Source organism: Gopherus evgoodei, chromosome 3 (genome assembly GCF_007399415.2).
Source record: "Gopherus evgoodei ecotype Sinaloan lineage chromosome 3, rGopEvg1_v1.p, whole genome shotgun sequence".
NCBI classification, from domain to species: Eukaryota; Metazoa; Chordata; order Testudines; family Testudinidae; genus Gopherus; species Gopherus evgoodei.
The window spans coordinates 37,436,487-37,463,599 of record NC_044324.1 but is presented as its reverse complement, the minus strand read 5'-3'; the positions used below and the strand labels follow the sequence as shown (position 1 = coordinate 37,463,599).

At 41.9% G+C, this 27,113-nt stretch overlaps 1 long non-coding RNA gene across 1 annotated transcript in view; it reads right to left on the bottom strand.

Moving 5' to 3' along the window:
- Window positions 1–27,113, bottom strand: part of LOC115649514 — an 88,264-nt gene that overhangs the window by 25,432 nt on the left and 35,719 nt on the right. The window lies entirely within an intron of this gene.

The window sequence follows — 27,113 nt, the reverse complement described above, 5'->3', positions numbered from 1 at the left end:
CTGTCACAATACTCCATCAGTTTCTACAGCAATGGAGAGTATATCTCTTTGCCTCACTCCATCACAGAGGAAGAATCATCCCACTATATGTGGTACACAGTGAAGACAGTTGGCACTCTTTAATTAAACTGAATTCAGGAAAATTGACCTCACAAGTGGTAGACATAATATGATCACACATTTCGGAGAGAAATTTGTTCTACTATTTATGACCTCTGATGTCTCAAACCACCTTTCTTCATCCTCAGTTCCATATGTAGTGCACTATTTTCTTGACAAGTATGATGGCATAGATCACTTTTTTGTCTGAATGTCATTCTGGAGCATATTAATGATTTCAGTGTGAAGCACTGACCTTCTTTGAACTTGTGATAGAGTCTTTGGATCATGTTTATAAAGATACACCATTTTCCCAGACCTACTGGCAAAGTCAGAGCAGTCATTTTGCTCTTATATTTTGTCATAGAGATGTTGTTTTATGTCTTTTTGTATTAGACCTTTGCTACAACATGGAATCTGTATTTATTCCATTCAATATAATGAACATCTTTCCATTGACTAGACTGGGCCCTACCAGCCCTTATTATAGATGGCACAGATTGCAATGCCTCTACTTAAGAGTGCCTGACACGTTCCATTATAAGATGATGGTTTCATTTGCTTATATATTTGGCAAACTAACTGTTTGGGCTGAAATTTTCATTCTGGGTGTCTGTGTTAGCTGAAACGGTCAAAAAAATTGAGCATTAAAAAGTTCCACCTTTTTTGAGAATGAAATCAGGGAAACTATGTTGTTTTGCTCATGTTAAAGGATTTTCTATTCAATATCTTCATAAGAGATGTGGATAATGTCACAGAAAGTACACTTATAAAGTTTGCAGACAATATCAAGCTCAGAGGGGTTGCAAGCAGTTTGGAGGACAGGATTAGAATCCAAAGTGATCTTGATTAACTGGAGAAATGGTCTGAAATAAACAGGATGAAGTTCAGTAAGGACAAATGCAAAGTACTCCACTTAGGAGGGAAAAAACAGTTGCACAAATGAAAACTGGGAAATGACTGCTTAGTAAGAAATACTGCAGAAAAGGATCTAGGGCTTATACTGAATTACAACTAAATATTAGTAAACAATGTAAAGCTGTGGAAGAAAAAAAAGCAAACATTATTCTGGGATGTATTAGCAGGAGAGTTGTAAGCAAGACACAAGTAATAATTCTTCCATTCTACCCCGCGCTGATAAGGCCTCAGCTAGTGTGTTCATTTCTGGGCACAACATTTCAAGCAAGATGTGGATGAACTGGAGAAAGTCCACAGGAGAGCAACAAAAATAATTAAGGGTCTAGAAAACATGTCCTATGAGGAAAGATTGAAAAGATTGAGATTGTTTCATCTGGAGAGGAAAAGACTGGGGGTGAGGGGGCGGAACATAACAACCATCTCCAAGTATGTAAAATGTTGTTATAAAAAAGAGGGTGATGAATTGTTCTTTTAAGTCACTGAGTACAAGTAAAGCAGTAATGGGCTTAGACTGCAGCAAGGGAGATATAGGTTAGATGTGAAAATCTTCCCAATTGTTAGAATAGTTAAGCAATGGAAAAAGTTACCTACGGAGGTTCTGGAATTTCCATCGCTGAAGGTTTTAAAGAACTGATTAAACAAACACCTGTAAGGGATGCTCTAGATAATACTTAGTCCTGTCTCAGTGCAGAGGACTAGACTTCCAATCCTATATTTCTGTGATTTTTTACAACTATTTCAATGAAAAGCTCTAGTTCCTCCACACTTTGAAGCAGGGACTTGAAATCTAACAGGAGAGGTCACCCTGGTGTCAGGAGCATGCCTTTTGTCATCTAATTAAAGATTGCACAAATTTAGCCAAGTGCAAAGCCTCTGAAAAATCTCAGTTCACACATGCTCAATTGGGACTTGTTAGAGTTTTGACAGCTTACTTCTCTGAAGATTTCATCTGTACTGAGTGTGCTGTATCTCCTAAAAAACTTCTGTGTGCTAACTAGACTGCATATGCACCATCCAGGGCTTGCAGGCAATGAAAGGGCTTTCTCTGAAATTGCGCTTTCTGGTTGCTGAGGGCCACTCTGGCATCAGGTGCTGCAATTGCATGTAGGGAGATAGTCTCTCCTATGCTCTCAGTACTCTCCCTCATGGTGCTCTGGCTGCAACAAGGGGAGGTGGAAGCAGCCTGACTCAAATGCAGAGGAGTAAAGGGAAAGTGAAGAGATGGAGGGTCGGGTGACAGGGGCAGGAACACAGAGGAGAGGGAGTAGAAGCAGGAGCCAGGGTAGGAATATGGGAGCAGAAGGGGGCAGAAGAAAGGAAGAAGAGGTGCAGGAAGCAGGATTGGAGAAGCCTCTGAGAGTGGATAGGAACCTGAGCAGGATCTGGGGACAGGAGACAGGGGCTAATAACAGCAAGGGAGGGGACAGCAGACGTATACTCACTAGAGAGACACTCTCTTCCAGAACCTGGAACTGAACACACTATTCCTAAGTCTCAATCTTCCATTGATATCTAGCAAGTAGCTGTGAAACCCACTGGCAAACTGTGTGTCTCCATTCCACTCTAATGGCAGAGGCTTATAGCAGCCTTCTACTGTTACCTTTTACTCCATTTGCTCTAGAAACAGAGGACTGTGCTGTAGATCCAAAGAGTCCAGCACTGCTGATAGCCCAGGAGGTGGGGTGTGTGTGTGGGGTCAGTACAGTTCCACATAAGGAAATGTTTGTTTCTAAAAAAGTTAAAAATTAAGAATGCTAAGGTTGCCAAGTGAAGCATTCAAAAATTAGGAAATGTCTGACTTAAAGATGTACTACACCTCTACCCCGATATAACGTGACCCGATATAACACAAATTTGGATATAGCTGTCACAAACAGATAGTTAAGGGTTAATGTCTCTTTTACCTGTAAAGGGTTAACAAACAGGGAACCAAACACCTGACCAGGGGACCAATCAGGAGACAAGATACTTTCAAATCTCAGTGGAGGGAAGCCTTTGTTTGTGTTTTTTGGGTTTTGCTTTGTTCTCTCTGGGCTCTGAGAGTGACCACACGTACCTACAGGCTCTCTAATCTTCTATTCCAATTTTGTAAGTACAAAGGTAGAAAGGTGGTATAGTCTTTTTATTTGTTTTCCTTTATTTGTGAATGTGTATTTGGCTGAAAGTAATTTAAATTGTATTTCTGCTGGCGGAGGCTGTTTCTTCAATTTCTAGAAGCTGACAGACCCTGTAATATTCCATCTTGAATTTACAGTGATTTTCTTTATTCTTTTTTTCTTTTATTAAAAGTTTTACTTTTAAGACCTGTCTGATTTTTCCCCTTGTTGAGACTCAAGGGAATTGAGTGTGTACTTAACAGGGAAGGAGAAGGGAGGGTGAGAGAAAGCGGGGGGAACCCACCTGATTTCTCTGTGTTGTGATTCAAGGAGTTTGAATCAAGGTGATCTCCTAGTGTACCCAGGGCGGGAAAGATCTGGGAGGAAGAAAGGAGAAGGGGGAATCCCTTTGTTTAGATTCACGGAGCTTGAATCTGTATATCTCTCCAGGAGCCCAGGGAGGGAACACTTGGAAGGGAAGAGGGGAAAGGAAAATGGTTTATTCCCCTTTGTTGTGAGACTCAAGGAATTTGGGTCTTGGGGGTCCCCAGGGAAGGCTTTGGGGGAGACCAGAGTTTATCAGGCACTCTACTCTAAGTCCTGATTGGTGGCAGCACTACAGGATCCAAGCTGGTAATTAAGCTTAGGGGAATTCATGCTAGTACTCATAAGGTTCAGAACTGGGCATTATACTATGACAATAGCGCGGTAAAGCAGTGCTCTGGGGGGGAGGGGCTTCACACTCAGGTGGATCAAAGCAAGTTCAATATAACACGGTTTCACCTATAACGCGGTAAGATTTTTTTGGCTCCCAAGGACAGTGTTATATTGGTGTAGAGGTGTACCATAATTTTGCCTATTTGTGCATTGCATTATGATATAGTCTTTAATGACATGATCATATACACCTCTACCTCGATATAATGCTTAATTTACCCCTTATTGTTATTGTTATTAGTATGTATTACAGAAGTGCCCGGAAGGCCCAATCACCCCATTGTGCACTGACCTGAAAACTTTACAATCTAATTTAATACAAGATATTTATGGATGTAACATAGTCAGAAGGAATAGAGGAGGGTGGAAAAGGATAATGTGTCATGTCACAGACAGGAACATGTGGTTACATAGACTAGTTATGTGCACAGTTAGAAGGCTTGAAGTCAAATTAATGATCTCAGTTATCCCTACTGGCCTCTTGTGCCTAACTATTGCAGCACATGTGATATAAAACCTCACATGGGTTAAGTACCATGAAACAATAGGTAAATTTCTCTGCCTATTTCCTTTCAGCTGAACTAGACAATAGAAGTGTCTTATCACATATTCATATGCACAATGTGGAATGGAGAAGTGCCTTCTTTGCGGTCTTGCTTTTGCTCTAGTGATTTTAATTGGAAAACAAATTTGGTGATTAGGCAGCACTGGCTTCAACAAGACAAATGTGTTTCTTTTTTCTTTCCCAAGAAGAAATGTTACTTTTATCTTTATAAAGTAATAAGCAGCATGATGGGTGGAAAGTGCACTCCTGGCAAAAATAATCCCCAAATGCATGGTATTTTTTTCATTGTGGTGTTTCCTGGGCTTGTTCATATTGATTCAGGAGTACAGAAAGCATTCCATGTCCTCTGTGATGTTTGTATTTATCCTTCAGATATCATGGGCTGTCTCCCCAGCTGGTGTAAATTGGCATGGTTCCAATTCAAGGTATGCAGGTTTACACTAGCTGCGGATCTGATCCTATGTCTTTTGAATAGACATATAATAAGCTTATATTGCTCCAAAGATCAGAATTACCTGCAAAGGAATTGTAATTTATAACCTTTGGATCCAAAGCCCATAGAAGTTAATGGACATATTCTAAAGGGCTTTGGACCCAGCTACTGATTCATGTGGGATCAGCAGCACAGGAGGGGGGTATTCATGAGCAAACAGAGACAAAGAACCATAATCTTTTTAAACTGTGTCATAATCTGTAGTAACTCCATTGGTGTACATTGTTAGCATCTCAAAGAAGGAACCCTGCATTAGATTCTACTCTCACTTATTTCTGCATAATTTACAAAGTAATTTACTCCAGATTCATGCAGTAGAATATAGTCCACGATTCCTTTTTTGAGGTACTTACAATATAAAAGTGGACCAAACACACAATTAAAAAATGGACTATGTTTTATGCATTTGTAAGGGGACAGAAAGGAAGCGGAATCATCTCAACCTTAACTATATACCTTTATGTTATTTATTCACATTTTATATGAAATATAGCGGGCCTCATTCAGTGGAATTGCACCATCGATGAAATTGGTGGTGTTGCATTGGCATTAAATGAGTATAAATGTGGAGTCCATTGTCTGCATTTACCCCTGTCGGAAATGAAGCCTGGCAGAAGCATTTTCCTGCTCCATTTCCTTTTCAAGTCACTCCCAGCTAAGCTATCTCAATCGACTCACTTTTCAGCCCTGGTCTACACTATGGGGTTAGGTTGAATTTTACAGTGTTAGGTCGATTTTAAAATGAATGCGTCCACACAACCAACCCCATTCCGCCGACTTAAAGGGCTCTTAAAATTGACTTCTGTACTCCTCCCTGGTGAGGGGAGTAGTGCTAAAATTGACCTTGCTGGGTCGAATTTGGGGTGGTGTGGATGCAAATCGAGGGTATTGGCCTCCAGGAGCTGTCCCAGAGTGCTCCATTGTGACCACTCTGGACAGCACTTTGAACACTGATGCACTAGTCAGGTACACAGGAAAAGCCCCATGAAATTCTGAATTTCATTTCCTGTTTGGTCAGTGTGGCGAACTCAGCAGCACAGGTGACCATGCAGTCCCCCCAGAATTGTAGAGTGTAGAATGTTTCTGTGCTCCCCCTATCATCTCCGTCCCTGAGGTTATCGCAGATTAGAAGGCAAAAAAAACCACAGTCGCAATGACATGTTTTCTGAGCTCATGCAGACCTCCCGCACTGATAGGGCACATCTTCATGCGTGGAGGCATTCAGTGGCAGAGGCCAGGAAAGAATTAAGTGAACACGAAGAACGAAGGCAGGACGCGATGCTGAGGTTTATTGGGGAGCAAACGGACATGATGAAGCATCTGTTGGAGCTGCAGGAAAGCCAACAAGAGCACAGACCCCCCGGTGCATCCACTGTATAACCACCTACCCTCTTCCCCATGTTCCAGAGCCTCCTCACCCAGACACCCAAGAACATTGGTGGGAGGCTCTGGGCACCCAGCCACTCCACTCCAGAGGATGGCCCAAGCAACAGAAGGCTGTTATTCAAACAGTTTGAATTTTAGTGTGGTTGCAATGAGCAATGTGGCCTTGTTCTTCCCTCCTCCCCCACTTCCCCCAGGCTATTTTGTCTGTTATCTCATTTTTTTAAATTAATAAAGAAAGAATGCAAGGTTTCAAAACAATAGTTACTTTATTTTGAAGGGGGGAGGGTGGTTGGCTTACAGGGAATTAAAATCAACAAAAGGAGTGGGTTTGCATCAAGGAGAAACACACACAACTGTCACACTGAAGCCTGGCCAGTCATGAAACTGGTTTTCAAAACCTCTCTGATGCTCAGCGTGCCTTGCTGTGCTCTTCTAATTGCCCTGGTGTCTGGCTGCTCAAAATCGGATGCCCGGCGATTTGCCTCAACCTCCCATCCCACCATAAACATCTCCCCCTTACTCTTACAGATATTATGAAGCACACAGCAAGCAGCAATAACAATGGGAATGTTGGTTGTGCTGAGGTCTGACCTAGTCAGCAAACACTGCCAGTGAGCTTTTAAATGTTCAAAGGCACATTCTACCACCATTCTGCACTTGCTTACCCAATAGTTGAACTACTCCTTACTACTGTCCATCCTTCATGAGCCATGGGAGCAAGGGGTAGGCTGGGGTAGGTGGTGCTGGCTGGGAGAGCAGCCTGAGGCAGAAGCCTCCAGCTCACATGATATTCCAGACAGGACTGAATCTCCATGAGATGAAACTTAGAGAATGACCTGGAGTCTCTGGCTCCCATTCGGTGCTCTAGGAGGAGGATAGCCATGTCTGTCCAGGTGCCGCAATCAACCTCACTGAGGTCTGCCAGGAGCATGGAGTACGACAGCTATCAATTCTACCGCACTGTCTGCCTTGAAGGCAAGGAGCTGCTCCCAGCAGCACCCAGGAGACATACAGTGACGGTGAGCTGAGCAGGCTCCATGCTTGCTGTGGTATGGCATCTGCACAGGTAACCCAGGAAGAAAGGCACAAAACGATTGTTGCTTTCATGGAGGGAGGGAAGGAGGTGGGCTTGATGACATATACCCAAAACCACCCGCGACAATGTTTTTGCCCCATCAGGCATGGGGAGCTTAACTAAGAATTCCAATGGGCAGTGGAGATTGCAAGAACTGTGGGATAGCTACCGACAGTGCACCGCTCTGTAAGTTGATGCTAGCCACAGTAGTGATGATGCACTCTGCCGACTTAATGCGCTTAGTGTGGACTTACGCAAAAGACTGTATAAAATCGGTTTCTAAAAATCAACTTCTATAAAATCGACCTAATTTCGTAGTGTAGATATACCCTCAGCTAAGAACATATTGATGTCTCTGTTGCAGGGGAGGAGCTGATTTATTTTTTTTAAATGGCGTTAATTCTTAGTTAACTCTTAGGGATTGATCCTGTCCTCTGACCTGATAGTGAACTTGACCATGTATCTTGTAGAATCAACATGTGAGCCTTTGAGCTGCATAGCTGGCTTCACAAGATATATTGCAATTATGACGTTTACAAAACAGCAGGGAGGACTGAAACTTCTCTATCAGTGTTACAAATGGTTCAAACCACATTGCAGTGTTCGCCAACAACTATCACAAAAAGACCACACTGTAACCACAGTTCTTTCCTATTATAAATAAGGAGGAAAATATGGTACCTCAGATCCCACTGAATGAATCATTGGCAAATGTTAACTATTTGAGGATGACCCCTGTGACTGAGATCTTGATGTGATGTCACTATGAACCTAAGATCTGGATTTTCCTTAGTGGATTCTAGTAACTCTTTCAAAATAAGATGGACAATTTTTGGAAGCCACAATAGACTTACCCAAACTTGCAGATGGCTTTGAGTGATCTCCCTTCTAGTGGAAAACATTAACAAAACACCTTTAGTAGTGTCCTTTCAGAGCTGAAGACATTCCTTCTCTTTGAATTCATACTAGACTTTCCAAATTCTTTGGTCAAGTTTTTGCAGACTGCAAACAGCAGAGCTTTCCCTAGCCAGTTTTCATTTGTGACCTTACACCTCTTGAGATCTCCTCTATTTACTATCTGTTGTGCAGTTGCAAATGTTTTTGTCATTATTTTACTGTATTTTATAGTATAGGAAAGGAATAGTGAAGCAATATTTCTTGTATTCTTTTAGGGAATAGCTAACCTGGGTTATATATGGCCAATGGGAATATATACTAGAGGCAGCATATTTATTCTGCTAGCAAATGCCAAGTGATTGAACATTAGTGAAACAAAAGGTAAAGAATAACTTTCCCAGATTGTCAGATAGCTTTTACATCTGTAGCAACGCACTGAGGCTCACTGCAATAACTCTAACCAAGTTAGAGAAAAAGCACTAATGTTTGTATCTATTCAGGGCTGAACTATATGGGAAAACTAGGGTTCTGAATTTCCAGAATAATAATCAAGCTTAAGATTTTTATCCTCTTTCATTTGTACAGAACTCTACTCACTTTAGCAAAAACTCATTTAGTGTATGAGCTACACTTATTACACTTTCACTTATGAAGAAAAACATACAAGGCTAACTTCTTACCATAGAAACATGCATGCAACATCCACTGAAGTCAGTGGAAACTGAGTGTGCCTTTCTGAAGACAGAATCTCATCTATCGTCAATAAAGTACACTTTTAATTAAATTATTGTATATTTTTGAAGAAGCAACTGAACACTTTCTTTGGTCATTATCCTCCTTCTACAGTCCCCTTGCTGAATCCTTCTGTGTTACCATTTAAAATAGAAATCAGGGGGATATTAGGATACACTGAGTATGTAATGCCAATACCCTGGGTGGGTTCCCAGCTGCAGGGATTGAACCTGGAACCTCCATTTATGATCCTCCACTGCCTTATCTAAAAGACCCTGTTGGCCACAGCTGCAGTAGACTCATCAACCTCTAAGTTGCCTAGCCACCACCAGAGGGGGTGTGGCTTACAGGTTCTTCTGTCAGATATGAAAGTGGGTAGGGCACTGTATTCAAGGGTCAGGAAGTTATTTTTACATTGGTGAGGTCAGTCTGGTGGCTAATTTACATGGAAATTATTCTTTCATCTTTAGCCAGTAATAAGTCTTACTTAGTGGACACAGTTGCTTCCTGGGATGGAGGCATATGGGGCCATTTCCTACTGAGGGTAAGTTTGTATTCCAAATAGAATGTAACTCCTTTATTTTACCGTTAGTATTATATTGAAAGATAATTTCTCTTCACTTATTGTTCCAAACTGATTAAGCAAAAAAATAAAAAAGTCATATTTAATTAGACACAAGTGAAAAAAGTATTTAAATGAAAATAACTCCCTGGAGGCTGCTCTGTCTTGTATCACCTTCCAGCAGTCCTAAGGGAGCCATTACATCAGCAGGGGGTTGTTAGGTTAACAGAATGCCCCAGCCAGACCTCTGTGCTATAGGAGCTGCTGTTTTGGCTTTGTGCTGAGTACCCCCACTATATAGCAAAGCTAATCCAGTGGCTAGATCTGTCATTTTCATTCATAGATTTGAAGGATTGACAGGACCATCATAATAATTTAATCTGACCTCCTGCACAACACAAGACAGAATTTTACCCAGCGATTCCTGCATTGAGCCGAATGTTTTGTGGGTGAGGTAGAGCATGTTTTAGGAAGTCATCCAGTCTTGATTTAAAGGCTCACGTACTGGAGAAGTTACCATAGCCCTTTCTAATCCATTCCAATGGTTTATTACCATCACTTAAAAAAAAAAACCAAAACAAAAACAAAAAAACAACTCTGTGTCTTAATTTCAGTTTGAGTTTTTCTAACTTCATTGTCCAGTTTTACATTGGATCTGATCTCTAGGTTTCTTTATCTTGGAGACAAAAGGCTTTTTGACATATTACAGAGTGAAAAGTTCCCTTCCACTAGACTGTTTCCCAGTCTCATAGATGTCTATTGACCACCATTTTTCTGGCCAAAGTTACGAGATACCCTTTAAAGCCTACTTATGCTGCTTCTTATGGTATGTCTACACTGCAGTTGGGAAGTGTGACTGCAGGATGTGTAGATATACCTGAACTGTCTACACATGTAGACATACCTGAGCTGTGTAGTTCTATTAGTGTGGACTGTGACATGAGCCAGCCAGGGTCTTGGGTGGAGTTGCACACAGGAGGCTAGCCCATGCTCCTGCTCCTGCTGCTGTGGCTACACTGCTACTGTTACTCAAGGTAGCTTGATCTAGCTAGATCACACCTCCTGACTGCAGTGTAGACATACCCACAGTTACCACTAGAGGTCATTCTTGGATGAGGCAGAACACTCCTTTTTTCTAGTAGTGGTGTGTGTTGCATCTACACTTCACCTACTACAGGGATGAAGAGAATGAGGTTCTAACCTATCATTAGGTTACCAGGCTGACTCAGTTTGCCTCCTTCATTACCATGAGCTTGTTTGTAGTACAAATCAATCAGGCTAGGCATCGTCTGTGAAGAGGCAATCATAGGAGGGAACATAATAACAAGAGGATATAATTACACAGTTTATAGCCATCCTCGGAATCAGGGGCAACCTCATTCTTTGGCTGGATGGAGGTTTAGATGACAGTAGAAATAAATGTGTTTCCTCACTCTTGCTACTACTTTGATGTAGAAATTGAGAGGAAAACAAGGGAGGCAGCTCTAACTCTGAGCCAAAATGATCAGTTACACCAATGTCCCTTGAAGTCAGAATGACATTTAAATAGCATTAATTTACAATTTAGTTGTTAAGAAATAATAATCTGAGGGAATAATTTTTCAAACAGTACCCAGTACCCAAAAGACTAATAGTCAATTGATAATGGTTCATCTAAAATTCCGATGTGTTTCCAATTTCTTTAATGAATCAACAAACTGGCAAGAATTTTTCTTAATAATATCATAAAATAGTGGTTCATTGTTTTTTCTGGATAGTTTCCAATGAGTTTAAAAAATGGAGTTTCCTGAGTACTATGTAAGAATCAGATCCTTTCAAAAAGAACTTTCATTTTACCACCGATAAAATGGCCATGATTTTAGAGGGAGAACACATGTTTTCCTTGCACAAATGTAATTTTAAAATCAAATTAGGTGTCATGATTGCTTGTCTTTCTTTATTACTTGTAGATGATTAAGTAAATTAATTCAGACTTCTCACCTATAGTTCAGGGCCATGGAGCACACTAAAAAGCATATTAGTTTTTATTTGCAATGGTTAGTGGCAAAGAGCTCACTTTGTGTCATAAAGCAGCCATAATAAATTAACCCAAATCAGCAGGCTTCTGTTTTCAGGCAATACTAGACTAGTGGAGCAGAGTAATGCACATAAATTTCACATTTATGCTAGGCTCTAGGAAATAATGGAAAAACCAAAACAATGTGTCCTCTGGAGATTGCCTGCCAATTCAATGAACTTTGGAGACCTCAGACATCATTCTATTGATAGGGCAGGTATTCTACATATCCATCCTATAGTATGATATGATATATTATGATGATGATTATGTGTAACACCTGAGATGTTCTAGGCCAGTGGTCACCAAACTGTGGGGCACTCACCTTAGGGATGTGTGGAGGAATGTACAGGGGCAGGAAAATGTGCAGCAGGGGTGGGCCAGCCCCCCCCCAGGGGCAGGGAAGGAATATCACCCATCCCCATCTGCCCCCAGACCAGCTTCGACCCCTGATTCACCCCACTTTGCCCCCTGCTGTGCCCCTAGCTCAGCTCTGCCCTCATTCCCTCTCCACCCCTAAGCCAGTTCCACCTCTAATCCCAGCTCCTCCCCCATCTCTAGTTATGTCCCCAGCTTCGCCTTCTGCCCAAGCTCCTCTGCTGAGCCAACTGTGCAGTAATGGGGTGGGGGAGTATGGACAGATTCCATTACTAGTAAGAAAGGGCACAACAGGAAAAGTTTGGGCATTACTGTTCTAGGTATGTTGCAGATAGATATCAAGAGAGGATCTAAACTGCAAAGAGTTTTCAATTTAAGTAGATAGTGTACATAGGGGTATGTCTACACTGCGGGATTATTCTGATTTTACAGAAACCGATTTTTTGAAACAGATTGTATAAAGCTTAGTGCAACCAGCCACACTAAGCACATTAATTCAGCGGTGTTCGTCTATGTACCGAGGCTAGCCTCAACTTCCGGAGCGTTGCACTGTGGGTAGCTATCCCATAGCTATTCCATAGTTCCCACAGTCTCCCCCACCCATTGGAATTCTGGGTTGAGATCCCAATGCCTGATAGGGCCAAAAATTTGTTGCAGGTGGTTATGGGTAAATGTCGTCAGTCAATCCTTCCTCCGTGAAAGCAATGGCAGACAATCATTTCGCGCCCTTTTCCCTGGATTGCCCGGGCAGGCACCATAGCACGGCAACCATGGAGCCTGTTCAGCCTTTTTTCACTGTCACCATATGTCTACTGGATGTTGCTAACAGATGAGGTACTGAAGAGCTACACAGCAGCATCCCCTTACCTTTTGCAAGTTAGCAAAGACGGTTACCAGCCCTACTGTACCGTCTGCAGCCTTTCAAGTTCACAATGACAGTTACCAGTCATACTGTACCATCTGCTGCTGTCATGGGTGCTCCTGGCCGGCCTCGGTGAGGTCGGTCGGGGGTGCCTGGACAAAAATAGGAATGACTCCCCAGGTCATTCTCTTTTTTAAGTTTTGTCTAATGGAGAATCAGTCCTGCATAGAATATCAGGCAAGCCTACTAAAGAACCAGAGAGGCAAACAGCTGCTCTGGGTCAGAGCCCCAGACATCCTGCAGAAATGATGAGCTGCATGCCATTCTAAGGGGTGCCCCTGCAACAACCCCACCCATTGCTTCCCTCCTCCTCCACCCCTCCTGGGCTACCGTGGCAGTGTCCCCCCATTTGTGTGATGAAGTAATAAAGAATGCATGAATAAGAAACAATACTGACTTTATTGCCTCTGCAAGCAGAGATCAAATGGGGGGAGGGAGAGCAGCCTCCAGCTACTATGATATTCCAGGCAGGAGTGAATCTCCATTAGACAAAGCTTAAAGAAGAGAATGACCTGGAGTCATTCCCATTTTTGTCTAGGTGCCCCCGGCCAACCTCACCGAGGCCAACCAGGAGCAACGATGATGGATATCAGGCATATTGTACCGTCTGCCGTCCGTAAGGGAAGGGAAGGGAAGGGGATGCTTCTGTGTAGCGCTGCAGCACCGCGTCTGCCAGCAGCATCCAGTAGACATATGGTGACATTGAAAAAAGCTGAGAGAGGATTTTTTTTCCCTTTGCTTTCATGGGGGAGGGGGCGATGGCATATACCCTGAACCAATGTTTTTGACCCTTCAGGCTTTGGGAGCTCAGCCAAGAATTCAAATGGTTTTCAGAGAGTGCGGGAACTGTGGGATAGCTACCATCATCAGTCGCCCTTTCTTCCATGAGCATCCATTTCATTCTTTGACTTTCTGGTATGCTTGTCTCAGCTCCTTATGTTTCAGCACTGTGTTGAGTCCCTGTTGTGGCCTCTGTCCATCATAGCCTTGGAGATTTTTTCAAATATTTTGGCATTTTGTCTATTGGAACGGAGTTCTGATAGAACAGATTCATCCCTCCATACAGATTCAGTATCTCCCGTACAGTCCATGCTGGAGCTCTTTTTTGATTCTGGGACTGCATGGTCACCTGTGCTGATCAGTGCTCCATGCTAGGCAAACAGGAAATGAAATTCAAAAGTTTGCGGGGCTTTTCCTGTCTACCTGGCCAGTGTATCCAAGTTCAGATTGCTGTCCAGAGAGGTCACAACGGTGCACTGTGGGATATCTCCTGGAGGCCAATACCATTGAATTGCGGCCACACTAACCCTAATTTGAAATGGCAATACTGATTTCAGCGCTATTCCCCTTGTCAGGGTGGAGTACAGATATTGATATTAAAAGCCCTTTATATCGAAATAAAGGGCTTCATTGTGTGGACGAGTGCAGGGTTAATTCGGTTTAACGCTGCTAAATTCGAGATAAACTTAGAAAGAGGAATGGGAGAGCTACAACAAAAAGCAGTGTGAACGGATGCTAAAAACAAACACATGAATACTTGGAGCTTGCATTATGTGCAAGATTGTTTGTACCAATATCTTTGGGCCAAATCCAGAGCCACTGAATTAATTGAGAATTTGCTATTGACTAGACATTTCATTTCCAGAGCAACATTCCTAGTACTGGCTACCCCATCTCCCTTAAATAAAATCTGCAGCAACAACCAAGGTACCTTACACAGAGCTGGGAGAAGATCCAGAGACTGCAAAAAGTCCACTAGGGACATCACTATTGCCAATCTATTTTAAGTGAAAAGTGATCAAATACTAGTGAGGGGGGTAGTACAAAATCCTAATATAAGATAGGATCATGACCTTTTGTAGCATTTTACCTGAAATACTGGTCCTCACAATTTGTACTTGTTGAAATGACATCGCAGGGCATAAAAATGCTAGTACTGTGAAATTAGGTGCATTATGGAGAGGAAGAGGTTACGCTTTTTTCCTGCTCCATTGGAAAACAGTATTTGGCTCTATTCTTAAAGAGCTAGAATAAACTAACAAAGCTTTCATCTGGTTAGTTACTTGAAAGGGACAGGTGAAGTAGTGATAACTATTACTACTCTTCTTTAAAGAATTAGCTCTTCTTTAAAATATATATTTTACTACATATTTGCAATTAAATTTCTGAAAGATACAATACACACTTTAATATTCTGATAAGTTAGACAGTCAGATTCTCAGCTGGTGAAAATCAGGATAACACCACTGAAGTCAATGGGGCTATCCTAGTTTACACCAGCTGAGCATCTGGATCAATAAATTAGAACTGGGTTTCCACCAAAATCAATACAGTGTTTCAAAGTTAATCTAGTCAGTGTTATCTAAAGCCAATCTCCATGTGCTTCAGTGGCCAGCCATTTCCAGTATGATCATCCTGTTAACTATGATAGGATCCTTGGCAAGTAACCCTCATTAACTTCGATTTGGACAATAGCAAAATATAGCAAAACCTAAAACAAGAAAAGTGAATGATGGACATTCATATCAGTTTATTTTGAGGAACTAAAGGCATTCATAGCAAAGAAAATGAGATTCTAATTTTCACTTGATTCACATGTGTATGAGAGTCATGCACATACTGTATATTGATGGGAGAGTAACAGAGATTCTAGCTGAAACTTTCACAAAACTCTAACCTTCCTGAAATCAAAGTGGATTCAGGGTTCTATTGTTGCTTGAGCAGCAGCCCGTGTTCATGATTTCATAGCAAACCTGGCTGGGCTATTTGTAAAGCTCTCCCTCCTTCCATCACACACCTCAGTTATCCCCTGCTCACTTAACAACTCTGTTCTCTGGCCAGGTGGCAGGACACCTCAAACTTACTTTGTTTTCAGAACCCAATGACCCTCCACTGTCCTTCTCCCTCCTGCAGTTGCATTTTTAGGTGTTCTCATGTATGTTCACTTCCATCTAGAGTAACGGCCACAAAGTAAGAGCTGCTGCCTCCCAATCTGAAATGTCTCTGGACATTTTAGGATGTTCTCCTTCCACCACCCTCTCATCAGGGCAGCAAGAGAAGAGAAACTTTCTGTGCAACCATGCTGAGAATACAGGGGATCCATAGCCGGTAGTGTTGTACAGTAGCTAGGGAACACATCAACACCCATCTGAACCATGCTGTAGGGATTATGGTGGATCCCAGGTAGTACAAGGTTCCTTTAGACCCAACATTTACAATGGGATAGGTCAGTTGCCAGTTCCTACAGCTGGTTTCTGAAACATAAAATTTGTATGACCCATGTGAGTTGAATGATAATGGTTTTGCCCCAGCTCTAGAAAAGCCATTTCAAAGAACAGAAAGTGAACTGTTTGTGGGAGACTAAGTGATACCCAGAAAGCAGTAATGATCATTCACAGATTTTAAAGCCAGAAGGGGCTGTTATGGTCATCTAGTCTGACCTCCTGCATAACACAAGCCACTCACATTATCCAAATTGTGAAATATCCTGTTAAATGTGGAACTGCCCGCTCAACTATGGAAGAATACACCCTAGGGAGAAACAAAGTAGTTAGGAAATAATAAATTACCACTTCAGAAGACAATATGGATAGGATGAAAGTGTTAGAACATGTGTGCAAGATGAAAGGATTTCTTAAGTGCAGATGTTTCCACTGGCAAAGCAATCTATTTGCAGTCAAATAATTTTTTATTAGAATAAAAACTTGCAATACTTCAGATTTATGGCTGCCACAGCAGTGCCTTAAAGTGACCATGGACATGGGTATAGTTCTATCTGCACTCGTAAGCTAAGCAGTCTTTCAGAGCCAGAGTTTGGATGGGACTCTAGTTTCAAGATGAATTAGAATAGTTCTCACCTAAGGACTGTCTATGGATGATACTGCAGGAAGTTTTGTTGATGATCCCAGTGGGGGTCCCTCTTCCTTCTTATCTGGCCTACAATGTTACTTACTTAATATTCTTTGCACTCTGCCCTCCCAGTACACCTGCAGCTGGACCAGGCAACATCTAGCCCTATGTTTGTAAAGCACTCTGGGATTCTGATAAAAGGTGCCATATAAATGCTAGTCTATTATCATTACAATAATTTGGCTAAAGTGTGAGCCCTTCAAGCAAGGCTTGTAATGAGTAGGGAATTTGGGCTTGGGTAAGAATAAGGCACAGCCGGAGAAAACCTGGTAGATATGACCCTAGGATAGGAGGGAGGTTTTGATAAAGTGCTGGCTGAAAGCAGCTTGGAACTTCGAGCAAAGAAATTTCCTCCTGTTTCCTAATATGTTCAGGGAAACAGAATGTAGTCCATTCTTTGCAAATAAAAAGGAATGCATCAAAGAAATACTTGACTCCAACATCAATTTCTCCTCCTAATGAAAACAACACACTAAACCCTGAAAACTGGCTAACTGCTCAGGTCAAAAATGGATAACAGCAAATTCAATAACTTTTTATCTGAGTATTTGCTTCTCTACAGCAGAATTTTCACAACCCTCTATCCCGTATGTTTTGGAGTCCCATGTCAATATAACTCTGCTTCTCAATATAACTGTGCTAAGTTGCATCATATAGGTCTGGTATTTTGACATCCTTACTAACACGAACAAGGAAATTACAATTTTTGACATCATTCCCTAAGGTCAAGCCTGAGGAACACAGTGCCAGAAATTTTATTTTGCTGGCAGAAGCTGGTACTGCCTATAACTCAGTTTTGGGGGCTGACTAAGCAGGCATTGCTAGGTTAGATTATGTCATGATTTCTGGGTAATGTAAGTAGTGTTCACCTCTAGTTTAAGTATAGTGCACTCTTGTCTGCTAGAAGCAGAGTATGAGGATATGCTGTTTAATTCTATATTTCAGAGTCTTTTCCACATTTTAACAATATATGCAGGCTCCTCACCTTTACACAATTGTCTCACAGTGTGATTATAAGAATATGCAAACCACTGAGCAATGATGCCGTGAAGACCACAGGCATAGTACATGTCACACTCATACACTCCTGGATCCCAACTTTACACTCCTGTCTGAGGAAAACATCTGGCTAATTGCTCTGATTTTTCTTCTACAAGGCACAAAACCAGGTTACCACTCTAGGACTCTGAGAAGCTTTTACTAGAATCAGGCTGCTCAGGCATGGTTTTCACCTTGCAGAAGTGTGGCAAGGTTAGATTTGTCCTAATTAGCTAAGATGGACTCTGATCTGAAAGCAAAAGGGAGGTAGAGGGGGAGTAAGATGGGGATGGAAACTGACATTCCAGTGAGGAAGGGGATAGCAGGAATATGAAGGTCACAGGGATTGCCATGGTGATGGCTGCTCTGGTCATAACATGCTTCAGGATCAGAAGAGCCAGTGACACATTGGTAAATTCTTGGTGATTTGTAACCCAAACCGGCCAAAATGGATCATTTTGGCAAAGCAGCTCCATCTGGTATGCACATAGGCAGAGTAGGTATGTCTATGCAAACATGGCCTGTGCCTGAAGTCTTTTCCATCAGTTCATCACTAGATGTCAGGGGAGAGTTCATCCGCTTACAGAAGCTGATTCCCTGAACTTGCCATGCTCACAGGAGAGGAAGCAAAGAGCTTAGCAGCTCAGATCAGCTCCCTTTCTGTGAGAAACACAGACAGGACAATACCTGTGCTCCTCCTTCCTGTGCCGCAGCACTTGACTGGTGAAGAGCTCTTGTAGCTGCTCCTCAGGGGAGAGGGAATCCCATGGCAGCCTCCACACCCTCCTGCCCGGCCTGGGAGAGGGATGTGCAAAACCCCAGGAGGAGCAGAGGTGAGGTTCACACTCCCTGATACTATGGGAGGGAGAAGAGAAGAGAGCCTGTATTCGGACTATAGGAAGCAATCCAGGGAAGGAGCAGTAAGGCCTGGGAGAATGAAGACCTGAACTGCTGGGTCAAGGGTCGCTCATTGCATCCTAGCTCCCCTCCAGGTGCAGCCTCTAGCTAACTGGCATCTCTTCCCTATATTCACCCCTCCAGGGTTAGTGTGAGGGTGTATGTCCAATCATATCCCGATCCCATGCACGTAAATTGCACAATTTCTATTGACTTCGGTAGGGCCAGCATTTCACCCAAGTGGTTGAACCCAGCACCAAACAAACCTGCCAGCCATCACAAGAAATGCTGACCATGAGAAATGAAAAGTTGACCTCCATAGCATGTGTGACAATAAGTATCTGTATCAATTGCCTGTTTTGATCTGTATCCAATATGTGATTTATGCCCTTGATTTTAAAGATTGTGGGTTAAGTCAACAAAAGGGGCTGAGGGGACTCCACATATTCAGATATGTTTATCACCCTCACCTATAAGGATGACACAGCAATTGATCAATAATTGTAACCCATTAAGACTGAGTTGGTTTAACCAATAGAGTAGTCATCACAGAGACATCGGCTATGATAAATCTCATTGGATGCTCCAGCCAACCCAGAGAAATCAGCCCAAGGAACCTTTATGCCTCAACCCAGAAATAAAGAAAATGATTGAGCAATATGGCAATGACTCCCTGTGGAAAGTGCTTCTCCTTATGAAAACTTTCACAAAGAAGGGAGCTATGGGGCTAGAGAAAAAGAACATTGGGGCATGCTATCAGCTAGCTTAAGGGTGGATCACAAAAGGATCTTAGCGGTCCAAGAGAATGTGAGTGGGTTCCATTCTGTTCCTTTCTGTTCCAGCCTATCTAACTTAGCTTGTACTAAAGCATAAGATTAAATTAAACTAAACTAACATGCAGGTTATTGGTTGTTTTAAAATCCTTTTCCTCTTATGCTTTGTTCCAACTGTGAAATAAAAATGCTTTATTTAAGAAGGCTGTGGTCAATGTCACTGGTGACACGTTCCTGAGGGGAAGATCAAGCAGATCACACAAACTGAGATAAGCCTGCAGGGTAATAAGTGGCTGATAAACACAGTTTAGTGACCCTAGGTCCAATCAAAGGGTGGGAGAATCGCAAGATTGCATCTCAGAACAGATAAGGGCAAAAGGCCTAGCATCTGAGGGAGTCCACTCAGAGACACCAGAAATAGGGTGGAGGTGCGGCTAGCCCCATAACTGAGAAGCACTCATAGTGCAAACTGCCCACTCTCATCCCACCTATTCCAAATATCATAGTGTTGAAATGTCATATTGATAACTTTCCCCTCACCCCCAAAACAACTTTCCAACTCACATTAATGGCTGGGAGACCCTTGGTGAATAACTGAGTGTGATAAATGAGGGCGGTGGGGGGGGCGGTGGGGAAAGTCGCCGTTTATGAACACCCAGCCAGCCAGTTAGCTGTAAAATCCCTCTTGGTGTCTGTTCTCTGGTTGCTTTACCTGTAAAGGGTTAACAAGTCCACAGGTAAAAGAAAAGGAATGGGCAGCTGACCAAAAGAGCCAATGGGAAAGCTAGAACTTTTGAATTTGGGAAAGAAACTTACCCTGTGTCTGTTGTTCTCTGGGCTGCAGGGACAAGGAGCAGCAATGCTATAAGCAGAAATGCTGTGTAAGATTTGAACCAGGTATGAAAAAGTATTTTCCATATCTAGAAGAAATAACTTGGATAGGAAATGTTTAGCTAGATGCTATCAGGTTTATTTCTTATTTTGGCTTGTGGATCTGCACAGAGCTAACCCCAGATGCTTTTGTTGCATGTAACCTTTAAGCTGAACCCCCACCCCCGAAAGCTGTTTTGGGTGCTTGATTTTTGTAATTGTTTCTTTTAAGATCTAGCAAAAAGCCTAAGTTCCAGATGTAATTTTTCCCTTTTTGTTTTTAATAAAATTTACCTTTTTTAAGAACAGGATTGGATTTTTGGTGTCCTAAGAGGTTTGTGCATGTTGTTTAATTTGCTGGTAGCCACAGCTACTTTCCTTTGCTTTCTTTCTCAGCTCTTCCCTGGAGGGAGCGTGGTGGTGGTGGTAGTGAAAGGGCTTGATGGCACCCCAAGTGCTCCTTCCTGTCTTCAAAGTTTTTTTTTTTTTGCATTTGTGTGGTGGCAGCATTTACCAAGCCAACGTCAGAGAAAAGCTGTAACTTTGAGAATGTAATACAAGCCTGGAGTGACAAGTATTAATTTTTAGTATCCTTGTGGGCCCCCACCTTTTGCACTTGGAGTGACAGAGTGGGGATTCAGCCTTGACACTGACTTTTTCAAATTACTGAGTATGTGAATGAAAACAAAAATGTCAAAGACCATATATCACAAAATAAATTTTGTTCATTTATTTTCACATTATCCATTTAGACTTTGTTTTCTGATAATTTATCCTTCAAAATGTTTGTTTCAACAAATCAGCATTTTCCAACAAAAACAGTTTGTTGAAAAATTCCCACACAGCTCCAATTGTGAATGTAGTAGTCTGAGACTTCTCTATGCTACTCAATCTTTGCCAGTTTTTGTGACTTACAACATTTGTGAATTAGTTACATGAGGATTATAAAGGCTGTACTTCATTATTGATGATAAACACCACATCACATTATATTTTTTTGCTCACAGCTTTAGTGAGATCTTTGCTGGATAATTCCAGTGTAATTCTTTCAGAGAGTGGACATCCAACCAACATTTCTGAAGGTAATTAGTGAATCAAATATAATGCCAGAAACTGGTAATTATGTTACAGCCCCCGGGTAATAGCAGGAGATAATTATTTCAATATTAGCAAACTCTTATTCAAATTATAGACGGATTGCCATAACTTTGCTCAAGGAAAGCCTGTAGTATCACTACATCAGTGCTAAGGGGATGCAAAAGAATTCTGGAATAAACCAGAGTGTAATACATATTATAAAAGGAAGCAAAGTCACATAAATAAAGTAATTTGATAAACTAAACTATAATTTTGACAGGCCAAAGTAGTGCAGGGTAAGGAGAATGCAGCTCTTCATAAAAGCAGATTTTTGCTCTGTGCAATGTTGATTAGAAAAATAAGATTCATTAAAACATAGATAGAAAACATCTGGTTATATGGCAGATGGTAATTCAGCTATCAACACATCCAACTGTTAAATGAATGGACTGATTTAATATAAAAAGTATGGCTTTTCTCGTCTCAAAGGCACATTCATTTGTAGATTATTGAAATACATTTTCAGATTAGATTGAGCTCTTCAACAATTCAACATGATTCATGTTTTCTCAAAGTCCTCCCTCCCTCCCTTGGCATATACCTCTATTCTTTGTTTCAGTATTGTTGCTAAAACAAAGATAGATGAGTCATCCTTACAGCACTACAGTGGAAAATTCATGTGGATTTTCCAGGCATGCAAGCATGCTGGGCTAAATTCTTGTCTTCCATAGTTCTGTTGATTTCTATAGAGTTACACTGTAGCTTACTTTGGCCCACCATATACAATATAGGTGGGCGTAATGACACTTCATGATTGCTTAGAATAATTTATAATCATATGTACTGGGAGAGAGGTCTCTATTCATCTATTGTCAGAAACTGATAACTGGGTAAGTGGATGCCAGGAAGAAGGACACTAAAAATATGATATTGCTTACAGTGTTCCTTGTGAGCTCTTGTAGTTAGAGGGGACTCTGCCATTGTTCATGGATCAGAGCGCATTTGGAGCATCTGGCTATTTATTATACAGAGTCAGATTCTGCTCTGTGTTAAATTTGGATAGCCTCACTGAAGTTGCATGAAGGCAAAAATAGGAAGTTGCAAGGGTTGCCTGAAGGCAAAATTATGACCCATAGTTGCAGATAAGAAGATAAGCAGGCAGGTTTAGAGAAGTGCCTACTGACTAATTAGCTTGCCCAAGCACTCTGTGTTTGGATTTGTCTTTCTGTTGGGACTTTGGATGCTATTAAGTAGAGCAGAATAGTTCCTTCTGTAATACTTAGAGACATTCAGCTCTTTTTAATTGTAACAGCTGTATGTAAGATACAGTGATTATTAAGATGTGCTCTCAAGTCATGCAGTTTTAGACTGGGCGGAGACCCCCAAGGGTGATACAAAGAAGAGTATCTTTGACTGGGCGCTCAGAAGGTGGTTTATAGTTTGGCCCCATATTCATTGTTGATGGAGAGTGTGGTTTAAATGAAGCAGAGATTCTTTTGGTGGATGGAGGATGCCTGTGGAATTAAGGCTACAGTTCACCATTTAGTAGACTCAGGAAAAGCCATGTGGGGTGGTAATCTTAGTTTAGGTATACATTTGTGGCACTGTAAATAGCTAAGTAATTAAATATAATAATATTTTAATTGACTTTGTTGTTAATCTGGCCCTCTACTAAGGCCACAGCCTTTTGCCACAGAAAATTGTGCCTTATTTATTCTCTGTGCTTATGAGTGACATTTAATGTGATTAAGGACAAATAGATTAAAATGAGATCAACCAATTTACCCTAGACTTTGTGCAGTAAATGCACAATGCAATTAAAATTCTGTTCTCAAGTTATGTAACTTTTAAAAATTGGACTAAATGGGCTACTGGGATATGAAATCAAATATGTATCAACTTGAGGAACCTGCCTGGATATAAGACGGGTAGAAGGTACAAAGGCATTGTGTGCCCCACTTCTCCACATGTCTGTATAAGGGTCATTCACCCAATTTAGCAAAGCACCTAAGTACACACTTAACATTAAGCACATCAGCAGTCCTACTGACTGCAATTGGATCCAGTTCAGCAAATCACTTAAAGTTAAAGCAGGTGCTTATGTGCTTTGCTGAACCAGAACCAATATTAGCAGGAAGAAGGATGGTCTTGATTTGAAGCAGGAGCCTGCATCTCAATAGCTGTTGGTTCAATTCCTGTCTGTACCACAGACTTCCTGACTGACCTTGGTCACATTATTTAGGGCCAGATTCTAATACTCTTACTCATGTAGAGTATCCTTATTCTGACAGCTTGTCTGCCCATGAGGTGAGGTGCTACACCACTGGCGCAAAGGTATTCAAATCTGGCCCTTCATCTTTTCTGTATCTCAGTTCTCCATCTGTAAAATGAGGATGAGACTAATTCCTATCTCAGGGGGTGTTACAAAGCTAATTTAATTAGTTTTAAGATATGTCTACACTACAGCTTATGTCAGCATAACTTATGTTGCGCCAGGGGTGTTAATAAACCACTCCCCTGAGAGACATAAGTTACACCAACATAAGCACTGGTGTGGACAGCGCTATGTAGGCGGGAGAGCGTCTCCCACCGACAGAGTTACTGCCTCTCACAGAGATAGTTTTATTAGAGTGTCTTCACCAGCTGTGCAGCAGCAGCCTAGTATGTATGGACAAGCTCTTAGTGAGGTGCTCAGACCAAAAATATAACATATCTTTCCAATTGCTGTAGAAGTTGCTGATGTGGCTTTTCTCCTTCAGAGTCCCAGAAATTATCTGGCCTAACTCAATACTGAACAGGCAGAACACCTCAGGGACTGCCACTCTGCACCACTCTGCTGGGACTTCAGATTTATAGCAAATACAAGATTTCCCCCAACTTCCAGTTCTCTTGGCTTGAAAAATAAATTTGAAAATGGCATATTCATGGGTAAATCCCCAATAAACCATGACATAATTTTCAAAGCAACATGATTCCAAAAAACATAAAAATATGGTGGGGTAAAAAATACAGCTATGAGAATTTTGTTCATTTTTCTTTGCTAGCTGGACAATTTTGTCAAGCCAGGGAACCCCAACTTTTAAAAAATTTCTATTTTGGAAGTGGAGACCCAAAGAAACTAGCAAACCCTCACTTGCATCAATCTTCTCATCAGTTGCTATCATAGCAAAAATGTTTCATTACTTGCTCTTTGAATTCCACTATATGCTAAACAAGCTTGTCAAAGAAAAAAAACACCTTCCTCTAGGAAAAAAGTATACTCTGGCATGCAAGTCACTCCTAAGCTATGTCAGGAATTCAGTCTATTCATACCTAACCGCATTTTAATTTGTGAAAGCTGTTTGGAGCTGTCAAGCTAAGCAGTGTCTTGAGACCAAATTTGCTGATGTGTACCCCACTGAGTAGTTGGGGGCTTAGTGTCTGGCCATATAACTGAAAATACCAATCACTGAGTCTGGGTAGAATTCATGCTCTTGTAGACATAAATCAGAACCCACCCCCCTCCCCATCCCATCATTTAGTTTTCAAAACTGTAGGTCTGAAATTTGTAGTACAGGAAAAAAGATTTCCTCAGCTCAGGCCTTGATACAGGAGAACACAAAACGTGCTTAACTTTCAGCATGTGCTTCTGTCCAACTGAAGGATAGAGATTGAATTTACCATGCTCTAATAGGATCATATAGGTGTACATGATTGCATATCTGGCCTGGGTAAACCCCTTCACTGTTCATAAGCCAGTTTTTGGAGTAGCATCAGATAGATAAAACTTTGAAACAAAGAGGAATGCTTACTGTGAGCAACACTAGTAGGAGTTCAATGGGGATGCTTATTCTAGTAAATACTACGCCATATGTAATAGCATTAGCGGGATTAGATTCTACATTTGCATGTCTTCACCCAAAATACTATGCCACCTCAGCCATTCCATAAAAGTATTGCCATTTGCATTTGGAAACAAACCGAAATATTTGGGTATTCTTACTTTTGCCTGCTTTTCTGTTCACGGCATAGATTCATAGCAGCAAAGAATCCTGTGGCACCTTATAGACTAACAGACGTTTTGGAGCATGAGCTTTCGTGGGTGAATACCCACTTCCTCAGATGCATGTAATGGAAATATCCAGGGGCAGGTATATATATGTATGCTAGCAAGCAAGCTAGAGATAACGAGGTTAGTTCAATCAGGGAGGATGAGGCCCTGTTCTAGCAGTTGAGGTGTGAAAACCAAGAGAGGAGAAACTGGTTCTGTAATTGGCAAGCCATTCACAGTCTTTGTTCAATCCTGAGCTGATGGTGTCAAATTTGCAGATGAACTGAAGCTCAGCAGTTTCTCTTTGAAGTCTGGTCCTGAAGTTTTTTTGCTGCAGGATGGCCACCTTAAGGTCTGCTATAGTGTGGCCAGGGAGGTTGAAGTGCTCTCCTACAGGTTTTTGTATATTGCCATTCCTAATGTCTGATTTGTGTCCATTTATCCTTTTCCGTAGAGACTGTCCAGTTTGGCCGATGTACACAGATGGAATACAAGCTGTCAGGAACACTATCCCTGATGATGCCACAGCACAACTGGCTGCTGAGCTCTGTGCCTTTATACTTACACACAACTATTTCAAATTTGATGACAATATATATCTCCAGATCAGTGGCACTGCTATGGGCACCCGCATGGCCCCACAATATGCCAATATCTTCATGGCTGACCTGGAACAACGCTTCCTCAGCTCTCGTCCACTCACACCCCTTCTCTATCTACGCTACATTGATGACATCTTCATCATCTGGACCCATGGGAAGGAGACTCTGGAAAAATTCCACTATGATTTCAACAGCTTCCACCCCACCATCAACCTCAGCCTGGACCAATCTACACGGGAGGTCCACTTTCTTGACACCACGGTGCAAATAAGTGATGGTCACATTAACACCACCCTATATCGAAACCCCACCGACCGCTATGCCTACCTTCATGCCTCCAGCTTCCATCCCGGGCACATCACACGATCCATTGTCTACAGCCAAGCACTGAGGTACAACCGCATCTGCTCTAACCCCTCAGACAGAGACCAACACCTACAAAATCTCCACCAAGCATTCTCAAAACTACAATACCCGCATGAGGAAATAAGGAAACAGATCAACAGAGCCAGACGTGTACCCAGAAGCCTCCTACTGCAAGACAAACCCAAGAGAGAAACCAACAGGACTCCACTGGCCATCACATACAGCCCCCAGCTAAAACCCCTCCAACGCATCATCAGTGATCTACAACCCATCCTGGACAATGATCCCACACTTTCACAGGCCTTGGGTGGCAGGCCAATCCTTGCCCACAGACAACCTGCCAACCTGAAACATATTCTCACCAGTAACTGCACACCACACCATAATAACTCTAGCTCAGGAACCAATCCATGCAACAAACCTCGATGCCAACTCTGCCCACATATCTACACCAGCGACACCATCACAGGACCTAACCAGATCAGCCACACCATCACTGGTTCATTCACCTGCACATCCACCAATGTAATATACGCCATCATATGCCAGCAATGCCCCTCTGCTATGTACATCGGCCAAACTGGACAGTCTCTACGGAAAAGGATAAATGGACACAAATCAGACATTAGGAATGGCAATATACAAAAACCTATAG